General features: G+C 50.5%; 1 long non-coding RNA gene across 1 annotated transcript; it reads right to left on the reverse strand.

Moving 5' to 3' along the window:
* Nucleotides 1-6,544, reverse strand: LOC117197656 (uncharacterized). Its single transcript, XR_004478397.2, has 4 exons — nt 6,383-6,544; nt 5,665-5,865; nt 4,932-4,995; nt 1-1,540 (listed from the first exon to the last, which is right to left on the reverse strand). It is a non-coding gene; the product is annotated as an uncharacterized LOC117197656 (long non-coding RNA).
* Between the last annotated feature and the right edge of the window lie 6,348 nt (nt 6,545-12,892).

The following is a 12,892-nucleotide window of genomic DNA, read 5'->3' on the forward strand; positions in this document are numbered from 1 at the left end:
CAGCAGGTTCTTATTAGTTATCCATTTTACACATATTAATGTGTACATGTCAATCCCAACCTCCCCATTCATCACACCACCCCACTTCCGCCTCCTTCCCCCTTTGGTGTCCATACATTTGTTCTCTACATCGGTGTCTCTATTTCTGCCCTGCAAACCAGTTCATCTGTACCATTTTTCTAGGTTCCACATATATGCGTTAATATACGATATTTGTTTTTCTCTTTCTGACCTACTTCACTCTGTATGACAGTCTCTAGGTCCATCCACGTCTCTACAAATGACCCAATTTCCTTCCTTCTTATGGCTGAGTAATATTCCAATATACCACATCTTCTTTATCCATTCGTCTGTCGTTGGGCATTTAGGTTGCTTCCATGTCCTGGCTATTGTAAATAGTGCTGCAATGAATATTGGGCTGCATGTGTCTTTTGAATTATGGTTTTCTCTGGGTATATGCCCAGTAGTGGGATTGCTGGGTCATATGGTAGTTCTATTTTTAGTTTTTTAAGGAACCTCCATACTGTTCTCCATAGTGGCTGTATCAATTTACATTCCCACCAACAGTGCAGGAGGGTTCCCTTTTCTCCACACCCTCTCCGGTATTTGTTGTTTGTAGATTTTCTGACGATGCCCATTCTAAGTGGAGGTATCACCTCACACCAGTGAGAACCGTGTCTTCTTCTCGATGGCATTCCAGAGCCGAGCACTCAGTAGGTTTCAGCCAACATTGGTGGAATGAAATAAATGAATTCATTTCTCAGGAAGTGTCCAAGAGACTTGACGGGTCCTTGTCAGATCTGGTCCCAGAGGAAGGCGGAAACTTTCCATAATTCTTCCTTCTTTCACGGCGGCAGAGAGTGCCGGCTGCCGCCCCATGGCCACGCTCCCCACCTCCTTCCTGAGCAACAGATCCCAGCTAATGGCCTACGGGTCCCTGCTGCCCTTGCAGCTCGAGCACAATGAAATGAGCGTGGATGCTTACTGGAGCTGTGGGAGGAGGGGCTCCTTAAGAGGTGGACAGACAGCCGGGGGTGCCCCTTCTGCCCTGTCCCCTGTCATTGACTGGGTTCCCTCACAAGCTGACTCTGAGTCAAGGATGCAAGCGTAATGGATTTTTTCAGAGTAGCGCCATGGGGAGGTGAGTCGGAGAAAGGGAGGAACGGTGCAGAGCACACGGATGGGCAGTCACTGCTGTGGGCAACGACTCGGTGCTGCTGGGACCTTCGGGGAAATGGTGCAGAACACACCTCTCAGACTTATCCCACCAGGAGGCGAAGAAGCTGAGGTATTTATCCGCCAGCTCTTGTTTATCTCTGAGGACTGCTTGAGGGTACTTCCTGTTTTCAGCTCCTGTTCCTGAGCTGAGAGTGAATCTCCTGGCAGAGTCATGGGGGCTTACAGTAGGGCAACCTTGGCCTATATAAGAACAGTGAGAGTCATCAGCAGTTCTTCTTACACTCCCAGTCCCTTTCTTCCTCCCTGGAACACAGAGTTGATGTCCGGAGTTTCAGCAGCCATATTTGACCATGAGGCAAACCTAGGTATGGAAACCACACGCTAAAGATGGAGAAGCAAAACCACAAAAACAAAAACCAAAATAACAAGAATAATACCTGGGTCTTAACTAACACCACAGAGCTGCCATCACAAGCTACTTTCAAACCAGAGAGGTAAATAAATTCTCATCTTAAGCCACTATTATTTTAGATGTTTGTTAGCAGCAGCAAAATGCTCCTAACTGACAGATCATGTAATGGCCATGTTCCTCATTCCTGTTACGAGCTCTAATAATGCTGCTATGGGTGATCATGAGAGGGAGGAGGGGGATACTCTAATGATACAAAAATAACAGCTAACACATAATGTTTCTTCTGCACTTAAGCACTTTATGTGCCTTAACCTGTTTAGTCTTCATAACAACCCCAGGAAACAGATACAATTATTATTTCCATTTCATGGATGAGACTGAAGCACAGAGAGGTTGAGCCACTTGTCCAAAGTCACACAACGAGTAAGTAGCAAAGCTTGGATGTGAACCCAGGCCGTCTCGCTCTGGAGCCCAACTCCAATCCACTACAATGCTTCACCTTCTCCCTCAGCCTTTCCTGATATCCTTGAAAAGCCATTTCATTCCCCCACCTGCTCCCTGCCTTGAAACTTTCCAGAATGACAACTTTGATACTTCACATTATAAGTGAAATAAACCCATCAGGCTTAACAAAGAAAAGAATATGATTTCTGAACAAGCCTTTCTCAGGACAAAGATTAAATTGCCTCTTTGCAATTTAACAAAGCTCTTTATAGAAGAAGGGATGGAGGGTGGAGAGAAAACTCCTCAGAACCTAAGGAGAAGGCGTTGGGCTCCATAAAGCCTCGGCAGCCGAGGGCACGTGGACCTTCCCGAGCGCGTCCAACAAGAGAGCAGCGGGGCCTCTACCCTATGCCGGACTCTATGCTGGGCCTGAGGATACAGCCGTGAACAAGACCACAGAGATCTCAGCCTCGTAAAGGCACAGTCTGGGGAGGAGTGAGACATTAATCACATTGTCAAAGGCATAAATGTAAAAGTATGATTGTGATAGGAAGGTCTGACCTTGACACGTGCAAAAGGCCCTGTGGCTGAAATGATTAAATGTGATAAAACGTAAACCTTTTAAGACACAACTTGCTGAATGGGAGCATTATGGGTATTTCCTCGGGCTGATGTCAGCAAGCATTTGCATCAACTAAGAAATTTCCCTTGTGTGACTCTGCGCTCCACAAGCCACCCGCTGGCTTGTCTTCCGCGGCAAGGTCTGCTTAGGAGGAGAATCGGGCTGATCACTGACCCAACAATAGGTATTTCTTATTATAAGCAAATTCGGTGGCATTCTGGTCTGATGTAAGAACCTGGTTAAGATGCGAGATGGGCCCAGCTAAGCAAGTTGGTGCAGTCAGGCGTCTCAGCCAGTGTTGATGTCTCTGACCTACTCTAATTTCACCCAGATAATCAGCCCCACCCAGTGAGCCAGCCCTTTGCAAGTGGACATTCTCCACCCCACCCCTCACCCACTGGAGTTACTGTGAGGATTAAAAATAAGGGGCTTGGCAGCCGCATAGCACAGGGAGATCAGCTCCATGCTCTGTGACCGCCTGGTGGGGTGGGATAGGGAGGGTGGGAGGGAGGGAGACGCAAGAGGGAAGAGATATGGGAACATATGTATATGTGTGACTGATTCACTTTGTTATAAAGCAGAAAGTAACACACCATTGTAAAGCAATTATACTCCAATAAAGATGTAAAAAATATATATATAGTTGACAAAAAACGCTAAGTACTTTTTACGTATAATCTTATTCTTAACTTCTTTTAGTAAATTAAAATGTCAATCAATTTAATTATTTCTCAGCCATTTCTTGCTAAGATCTAATAAACACATTCCTTTAGCTTATGAAGAAATTATACTGGAATGTTTTCTTTTATCCAATGCTGGCAATATTTTTTAAAATTTCATATTATATAACAATTTACATCATGTTAAAATCTTGCCGTAGCATCAATCTCTAGATTACAGCATCCTTTTCTTATATTCGTTTGCTTTTATCTGCTGTGGAGAAATTCTTTTATTTCGTACTTCTTTACAGTTTGTTTTACATCTCTTTGTCAAAAATGTCAGCCATTTATTTACCCCATGTAGATTTGAAAGAAACAATAAAAACAATTCTTGTTTTTTTAAAAAAAAAAGGGGGGGTGCTTGGGAGACAGTATGTTTCCTTTTTATCATTTCCCAGATTTCAGACAAGTATCTCAGCCTGGCTTCAGGCAAACCCGGTGCTGCAGGAAGCCCTCAGCTCCTGCGTCTTTCCAGACATCAGCTGAGGGTCTCAAACATCCTAAGAGCAAATGTAAACTTTGCATTCTGTGTCTCCACGTGAACGAGGAGGCCGCTGGCCCCAGCAGCAAACAGAGACTGCATTGACATGTCACCCCACGACCTCATTTCTAAATTCAAACAAGGTAACGTCTCCCATAATGGGCTGTTGGGGCCTCCCTGCCCTGAGAAGGCATATTTTATCATCGCCTTGTTGGACCAGGATTCAGAAAGGGCTCACCAGCCACCTGACAAGGCATCACAGTGTCCCCTTGAAAGGCTGTTGCCAGCTGTGAGCCCATCACTGTGAGTCTGGGGGGACCAGGCCAGATGCCAGCTCATCTGCCCACAGCTTGGCCCCATCCTGGGGTCCCCCCTGTTTGCAAGGCTCCCCCCGGGAAAGATGCTCAGCGTGGCCGGGCCAGAGCAGGTGCGGAGAAGGCCGTTCCCGTGCCAGGAACTGCTTCTTCCCTGCCAGGGTCAGTGTCAGAGGGCACCTCTGGTCCGGCTCACGCCTTATTACTGGGGATGTTGAGACCACAGTGGGGGAAGGACATGGCCAAGGTCACAAAGCAAGTCAAAGCACAGCCAAGAAGAGAAGAGAGAAACTCATTTTCCCTCTACCCTCCACCGGCCAGCCCAGAGGGGCACGGCAGCCCCACCCAACAGGTCACCCAGACTACTCACGTTTCAGGACCTGGCTGGGCTCCCCCTTCTTCCAGGCCCCTCCTGACCATTCAGGCAGGCAGCAGGCCCCTTGTCCCAGCCCCACTGTCCCGAACTTCTCCCAGCACATCACTGAGCCCTGTGTTGGCCCTGCCTGGACACTTGTCTGACTCCTCATAGCACAGACCCCACGAGGGCAAGGGCCGAGGTGTGTGCCTTTATGCCGCACTATGGAAGAGGCACCCACGCTTGCAGATGTACGCACTCGCACAGACACACGCTTATACAGGCCCACATTCTCACACAAGCTCAAACTCCCACAGAGACACACACTTAAACACACATGCACACACACTTATACACACTAGCACACACCCTGTGAATGAAGGGATGGATGAATGACACACTCACCACCAGTTGCACATTCTTGATTTCACACGCCTGGATCTCTGTCCCAGCAGGACCAGGCTGGCCGCTGAAAAGAAAAGGATTCTGTTGTCCTAGTGGTGCTCTGATTTGCTTTGTGACCTTGGCCACCCTGGCCCCCCATCAAGGCCTGTTTCTCTGTTAGTCAGAGGGGTGGACCATGTGCCCACTTCTCACTCGAGCGTCCGTTCATGACTTAGCACGAGCCCAGACTGCAGAGGTGAGCGGGCTGCGTTGGATCCCGGGCCAGCGCCCACCAGCTGTGTGACTCCAGCTGAACCATTCAACCCCCCTGAGCCCCAGTCTCCTCAACTGTAAATGAGCGTAGTAATAACCTCCTCACAGGTCTGCAGCCCCCCGCACTGGACAAGCATTTGGTTTTTCCTAGTTTAGGGTACCCCAAACAGAGAGCCTGAGGCAAGGGTTTTGGTGCAAGCAGTTTAGGGGAGGTGGTCCAGGAGGGGAGGGAGTGGAGAGCAAGGCAGTGAAGAAGGTAAATGAATACAAGGTGTGATAGAGTGGCCCCCCTGTGACCAGGGACCTGCTTAGAGACCATGTAGGACATAACTCAACATTGCCCCACAAAGGGCCAAGGGGTCTTGACCTCCCAACTCCTGTCTGTCGTTGACTGAGGCTGCCCCTGGGGAGGGTAAAGGAGGACGTCTTAACTCCCCAGCACTTCTGCTCTGTCTCTATGCTTGGGTTCAGAATACTCCACCTGTGGCCAGAGAAACCCTGAGGCTTCAGAAGTGCAGGAAGCCGTCAGCAGCCAAGCTCCAGGGTGGACCATGGAGATAGGGTGGGCCATTGACAGCATCTGCTACAGTTGCTAACATCACCGTCATCAGCCACAGCAGCGGCGTCACAGCATCACTGTTATATCATCATCATCATCATCATCTTCATCACTGTCTTCATCCTATGCCCAAACATCAACCCGAACACAAACCTTACACCTTTCACAAAAATTAACTCAAACAGGATCATAGACCTAAGTGTAAAATGCAAAGCTAAGAAACTTTGAGAAGGAAACAGGAAAAAATTCTAGGTGACCCTTGGTTGGGCAATGAGTTATTAGGTACCAAAAAATGGGATCCGTATGAATGAAATAATCTATAAGCTGGACTTCATTAGTATGAAAAACTTCTGCTCTGTGAAAGACACTGTTAAGAAAATGAGAAGACAAGCCATAGACTGGGAGAAGACATTTGCAAGAGACACATCTGATAATGGACTGTTACCCAAAATATACAAAGAACTCTTAAAACTCAACAATAAGAAAACACACAACCCAATGTAAAAATGGGCCAGAAACCTTCACAGACACCTCACCAAAGAAGATATACAGAGAGCACATAAGCATATGAAAAGTTGCTCCACATTATACATCATCAGGGCAAGGCAAATTAAAACAACAATGAGATACCACTACATACCTATTAGAAAGGCCAAAGTCCAGAACACTGACAACACCAAATGCTGGTGAGGCTGTGGAGCCACAGGAACGCTCATTCAGTGCTGGTGGGAAATGCAGAAGGTGCTGCCACTTTGGAAGACAGTTTGACTGTTTCTCATGAAACCAAACTCTTCTCATGGGATCTGGTGATCAAACTCCTTGGTATTTATCCAAAAGAGCTGAAAACATGTCCACACAAATACCTGCACATGGATGTTTATAGCAGCTTTAGTCATAACGACCAAAACTTGGAAACAACCAAGATGTCCTTCAGTAGGTGGATAAATAAATAAATAAACTGTGACGCATCCAGACAGTGGAATGTTACTCAGCACTAAAAAGAAATGAGCTAGCAAGCCATGAAAAGACATGGAAGAAGCTTAAATGCATATTACTAAGTGAAAGAAGCCCATCTGGAAAGGCTACATGTTATATGGTTGCAACTATATGACGTTCTGGAAAAGGAAAGATTGTGGGGACAGTAAAAAAAGATCAGGGGTTGCCAGAGGTGGGGGCAGGGGGAGGAAAGGATAGGCAGAGCACAGGGGATTTTTAGGGCAGTGAAAGTAGTCTGTATGATACGACAATGGTCGTTCGTGACATCAAACATTTGCCCAAACCCATAGAACGTACAACACCAAGAGTGGACCCTATACTACAAAATAGAATGGTCAGGGAAGAGCTGGTTGAGGAGGGGACGTTTGAGCAAAGACCTGAAGGAGGTGTGTGGTGAGCCGTGCCGGCATCTGCGGGAAAAGCATTCCAGGCAAAGGGAACAGCCAGTGCAAAGGCCCTGAGGCCACAGTGTGCCTGCAAGGAAGCCAGTGGGGCTGGACGTAGTGAGCAAGGGGGGTGTAGAAGGAGGTGAGTTTGGACAAGTGGCAGGTTTTGTGGACATAGATCAGGTAGGGCCCTGAGACCATTTTAAGAGCTTTGGGTTTTACTGTGAATAAAATGGGAACATTGCAGGGTTTTGAACAGTGGCTTGTCACGTTCTGACCTATAATTTGGAGCATAGTGGGGTGAGGACAGAAGCAGGGAGACCAGGGAGGGAGCCATGGCCATGGTCCAGGCTGCAGAGCCTGCTGGCCTGGCCCGGGGGATGGCAGTGGAAGTGGCAGGTGTGGCGAAATCTCTGTAGGTGTGGGAAATAGAGCCGACTGGATTTCCTGACTGGGCGGAGAGGGTCTTTGCAGTGGGGGGCGATCTTGGGGAACCCGCATTTCCCAGGAGGCCCCGGCTGAGCAACCTCCCTCAGCATCAGTGCCCGAGGCCTGGCACCCTCGGGAGGCTGTCGTGGAAAGAGAATAGTTTCCCCAGAGAAGATGACGCTCTCCCGAGTGGGGCTCCTGACCCAGGAAAAGGCTCCAAGAAAGGTGGGAAGCGGGTATTCTTTTGTCCCGAGGAGAACATTCTGTGGCCATGAATCTTCATTCAGCCGTCACCAAAGTGACAAACATCCCCACCTCCCTGCTGCTGCCGCCTGGCAGTCGCTCTGTTTACAGGATGTCTAGACAGTTTGGGGGGGTCGGGGAGTGGAGTCCCAAGGCAGTTCTCAGACTGGGCACATGGCTGTTTCTGCAGAGAAGAACTAAACCAAGAGGCAGAAATCTGCCTCTGTCTGGAGAGTTCATTAAGTAGGAATACGCTTAATTCTTTTCTTTTTTATCAGTTGACAGCTTCCAACAGATAAAGCTTATTTTATTTAAGCTTTCACACGCCTGGTGAGATAAATAGCCCTGAATTCCAGTCTTCACTTTCAGGGGAAAAAAATTAAAACGGATGAAATCAGAATCTTGAATAGGTTTCTTGAAACTTGGGCAAGGGTGGTCCCACGTGACTGGGGTTGAATTCAATCAGCCCCACTCTGCGGGGAGCATGGAGGGGTGGGCAGGCCCCCGAGAAGGACATAAGAGAACTTGTCGGTGGAGATCGTTCTAGAGAGGACACTGCCCGGCTTCCATCCCGGAGGGCTGTGAGGAAGAGAGACGGGGCTGCAGGGACCGTGGGTTCGGTTCCGGCCCGGCTACGGTGAGCTGCCGTAAAACTTTGTCCCTTGTGCCTCAGTTTCCCCAGCTGGAGCGCTGTGAGCTCACGGGCACAATGTGGGAACAGGTCCCTGGCCCAGAGATGGCAAGCGTGTGCCGTCCCCTCCGCGTGCTCCAGGGAAGGAGATCTGGGATGCAGTCCTGCCTACGAGCAGCATCTGGCCCTGACCTCGGCTTCCAGTCTGAGCCCAGGAGCCCTCTCACAAGGCCAGGGCCCTCTGAGATCCACACGGAGTTGGGGGGTCCCATTTCGGGGAAATGGGGGCTCTGAGCGGCAGCGACAGACACTGGAGCTGATCTCACGGAGAAGCAGCTTGTCAACAGGAGCCGGGGGCTCACAGAACTACCCGGATGGAAGGAGACTTGGGCTCCAAAAGGCAAATCGTGATCCAAGCGTGGGAGGATGAGGGGAGCCTTCCCAGTGAGGCCAGTGCTTGCCGCGTGCTGAGGACCCGCGGTGGCTGCCAGCGCTGGGCCGGGACTTCTGCTCGCATCTGAGCTATTAGGGCTGGACCCAGGACCGCCCCACGCAGAGCCCCACTCACCTCCTGGGCGGCCAGGGGGCACCCAGACCTCAGACTCCCACCCTGGCCTGTCAGGGCTGGGCCCTGGGCCCCTGGCTCCTGCTCTGCCTCTAACCCAGGTCCAGGGACCTTCCCCCCGCACCCCAGCTCACGCTCAGAGGCAAGTCCTGGGCCAGGGCCGGGCCTCCAGCCCGGGACACTGAGTCCCTTGGATCTGTCCAGGCACCTCCACGGTGGATTCCCCAGATCCCAGCTGCTTTGTGTCACTAGTTCCTGATCCCCAGCCCGTCAGTGGGGTCTGATCAGAAAGTGGAGAAATACCTGCAGTGGCTCCATGAGTCCACCTGTTACTGACCCACTTGGAGTTTTGCATTAAGTCAGTTGGAAAAAATTGCTTTAAAAAATAGTACGAGGGAGGGAGTAACAGGACAGCTCGGGGTTCTTTGGGGTGTTGGAGTGCCTTGGGGTCCGGACTATGCTGGTGGATCCAAGAAATGCACAGGGGGCAGGACGACACCGACACAGGAGGGCAAGGAGAGTGTGGAAATCGGGAAGCACGACGGGTTCATCTTGGTTGTGACATTGTCCTGTCGTTCTGCAAAATGTTACCATTGAGCAGAAACCAAGCAAAATGCACAAATGATCTCTCTGGGTTATTTCTTACAGTTGCATTTGAATCTATAATGACCTCAGTAAGATAACAAACTTTTTTTTTTTCTTTTTTTTTTTGCGGTACGCGGGCCTCTCACTGTTGTGGCCTCTCCCGTTGTGGAGCACAGGCTCTGGACGCACAGGCTCAGCAGCCATGGCTCTCGGGCCCAGCCGCTCCGCGGCATGTGGGATCTTCCCGGACCGGGGCACGAACCTGCGTCCCCTGCATCGGCAGGCGGACTCTCAACCACTGCGCCACCAGGGAAGCCCACAAACAATTTTTTTTTAATGAAGACCCCTGAACCTGATGATCTTTGAATGCTTTTAATGCATTCATTAATTTATTCCAAAAGTTCAATCAAACTTTTATTCAAAAAATATACATTAAGCAGTGTGTTAGTCAGTGGGCTGCCACAACAAGATAACATAGACTGGGTGGCTTGACATGAGATCTAAATCACAGGAAGAATCCGACCCGTGAGGTTCAGGGCCAGAAGGTTCCAGAAAGAGGAAACTGCACAGCTTGGGCTGTGAGGTGGGAATAAGCCAGCCCGTCTGATGTCAGCAAACAGCGGGCTGCAGGACAGGGCATATGAGGAAGATGGTGCGGGCTTGTCCCGGACAGAGCTGAGGGGCCTGCATAGCACAGGTGGGTCAGGGGCCTTTGTCCCTAGTGACATGAGGAGTCCCCAAAGGTGACATGATGAGTTTTTAAGTTTTTAAAAGATCATTGTGGCTTCACATTCCTTCCAGCCCAGAAGCTATATGCTAACTGGTATTTGTAAAGTGTCCAGCCAGGACTAGGTGTGGTCAGACCCAGGAGAGGCCCAGCCTCTGTCCCGTCTGGCATCTGGTTGGTCAGTGCAAAGGGGAGACTGAGGGTCCAGGGCCCCCACCACAGGTCCCAGCAGAGGGTTGGCACCTTGGCCTCCTGGAGGTGACACCAGCCCGTGGTCCCCCCGTGAGCACCCAGGCCCTGTCTGCCCCCCGGCTCCATAAACAATCCCACCCCCCAGGCACAGGCACAATCGTGGCATCTCGATCCAGGCGCCCCACAGCAAGAAGTCACCCCCAAGCCAAGAGGTGACAGTAGGGCGAGGGAGAGGAAGGCCACCCCCAGTCTTCCCCACCTATCAGGGCTGTTCCGGAGGGGCTGCCCCAGAGGCCCAGGTGCTCACTGCTTGACGGAGAATTCCCCAAGTCATCCGTTGCAGCCGGATCTAAGGCAGAACAGAATTCAGACAGCTTCTCGTATGAGGTTTATTTCTAATTAATTCCTCACTGGCACATGCAGAATCTGCACTTTCTCTCCCTCCCGGCTCTTCCAACCCCATACATATTTAAGAGCTTGACAGCTTTCCTCGTGCTAAATATAAATCATGTTTTGAGCTGGGCGTTCACTGTGAGTCGGTGGTCTTCGCCTGAACGTCCTGGGGTGGTTCTGTGCTTCTGTTTCCTGCCGGTGGGCATGTGGGTGCCCCACACAGCCATCGTGGCTCAGTCCATCCACAGACTCAACAGGAAGTGGACACGTGTCGTTTTGTCTGTCTAGCATCTGTCCCTTCTCCTCTGGGAACATCGTCCCATTTTTCCTCTGGGGAATAGAGCTGACACCACATGTGAGTGTAGGGTGGTGCCTGACCCAGATCTGGCCAATCACAACGATGGATCCTTCCAGCCACAGTGACTGGTTCAGGGATGTGCCCATCACCCAGAAGGCACCCAATGTGCCCATTGGCCCCCAAAAGGGGCCAATGAGAGACTTCTCTGGGACTTCTGCCAGAACTGGAAGGATAGAGGCACTCTCTTTTCACTTAAACCACTATGTGAATGAGAGGAAATTCTAAAGCTTCTGGCAGCCTTCTTGTCACCAGGAAGGGAAAGCTGGACTGTAACTGAGGCCAACATAGAGAAAAGCAGAGATAGTGAGAGAGGCTGGGCTACAGTCACATTGCTTGAGGCCCTTGATCCAGCCACTCCTGAAGCAGAATCAAATGGCATGAGCCATTGTATAGGAGCAACTTCCCTTTCTTTTTTTTTTTTTTTTTTTTTTTTTTGGCGGTACGCGGGCCTCTCATTGTTGTGGCCTCTCCTGTTGCGGAGCACAGGCTCCGGAGGCGCAGGCTCAGAGGCCATGGCTCACGGGCCCAGCCGCTCCGCGGCATGTGGGATCTTCCCGGACCGGAGCACGAACCCGTGTCCCCTGCATCGGCAGGCGGACTCTCAACCACTGCGACACCAGGGAAGCCCTGCAACTTCCCTTTCTTGCTTAAGCTAGTTTGAGATGGGTTTTCTGTTGCTTGCCACCAGGAGTCCTGATACTACCAAGAACCACAGAACCATCCCGGCACAGTTGTCGTGAAGGAAAAAACAAAAACATAATAAATAGGAAGGTGTCTGGCACACGTGCCTCTCAACAAACATCGTTTACTTTTCTTTCTTTCTCGATCCAATTTCTTTCCTTCTTCACAGAAGAACCCCCAGGACACAGAACAAAAGTGGAGCCCTCGGAGGTCACGTGCCCACATCTGAACTACACACCCTGACAGGTCTGTGACATCCCTGGAGCAGCTGGAGGAGGGAGGGACCCCAGGCCAAGCTTCTCCAAGGCCCTTTCCAGCTTAACCCCGCTCCTGCCTCCTATTATTAACATCAAACACTTTATTTGACTCTATTTGGCTACAATGCGCAAAGCGCTGTAATCAGACAGTAAACGCTACTAATCCTCCCAAAATTCCCAAAACATAGATACTATCATTAACCCGTTTCCCAAAGCTGACGCTCATATTAACAGAGCCACCATTTGATGAGGACCTACCATGTGCTGGTCCCTTCCCTAAACATTGTCACACGGGATCATCCCCCCCTAGCCTCTGAGGCAAACATTACCATTTTGGTCCCCATGACAAGGGCAGGGAAACCGAGACTCAGAGAGGTTGAGTCACTTACTCAAAGCCACACAGCTAGCGTGCTGGGGATTGAAAGCTCGCTCCCTCACACCCTGCCCCGGGGCCAGTGTCGGCCCAAGTGCTGCCTCCCACTGGCTCACCCCCAGCAAGGGCCCTCGATGGCCAGACTCAAGTTGTTCCCCGGAGAGGCCAAGCCACGCATCTCTTAGAAGAAGCCCCAGAGCGAATATTTCCAACTGCTTTCTTATTGGGGAGGTGGAGCGGAATGCCCCCAAACCTGTCAAGTGGCCGCGAGCTAGTCCAGGAGGGATTCAATGGGGAACCTGGAAGAGATGGAAGTTTGTGGGAAGGGAGGGGG

The sequence above is a fragment of the Orcinus orca genome, chromosome 16 (genome assembly GCF_937001465.1).
Source record: "Orcinus orca chromosome 16, mOrcOrc1.1, whole genome shotgun sequence".
Taxonomy (NCBI): domain Eukaryota; kingdom Metazoa; phylum Chordata; class Mammalia; order Artiodactyla; family Delphinidae; genus Orcinus; species Orcinus orca.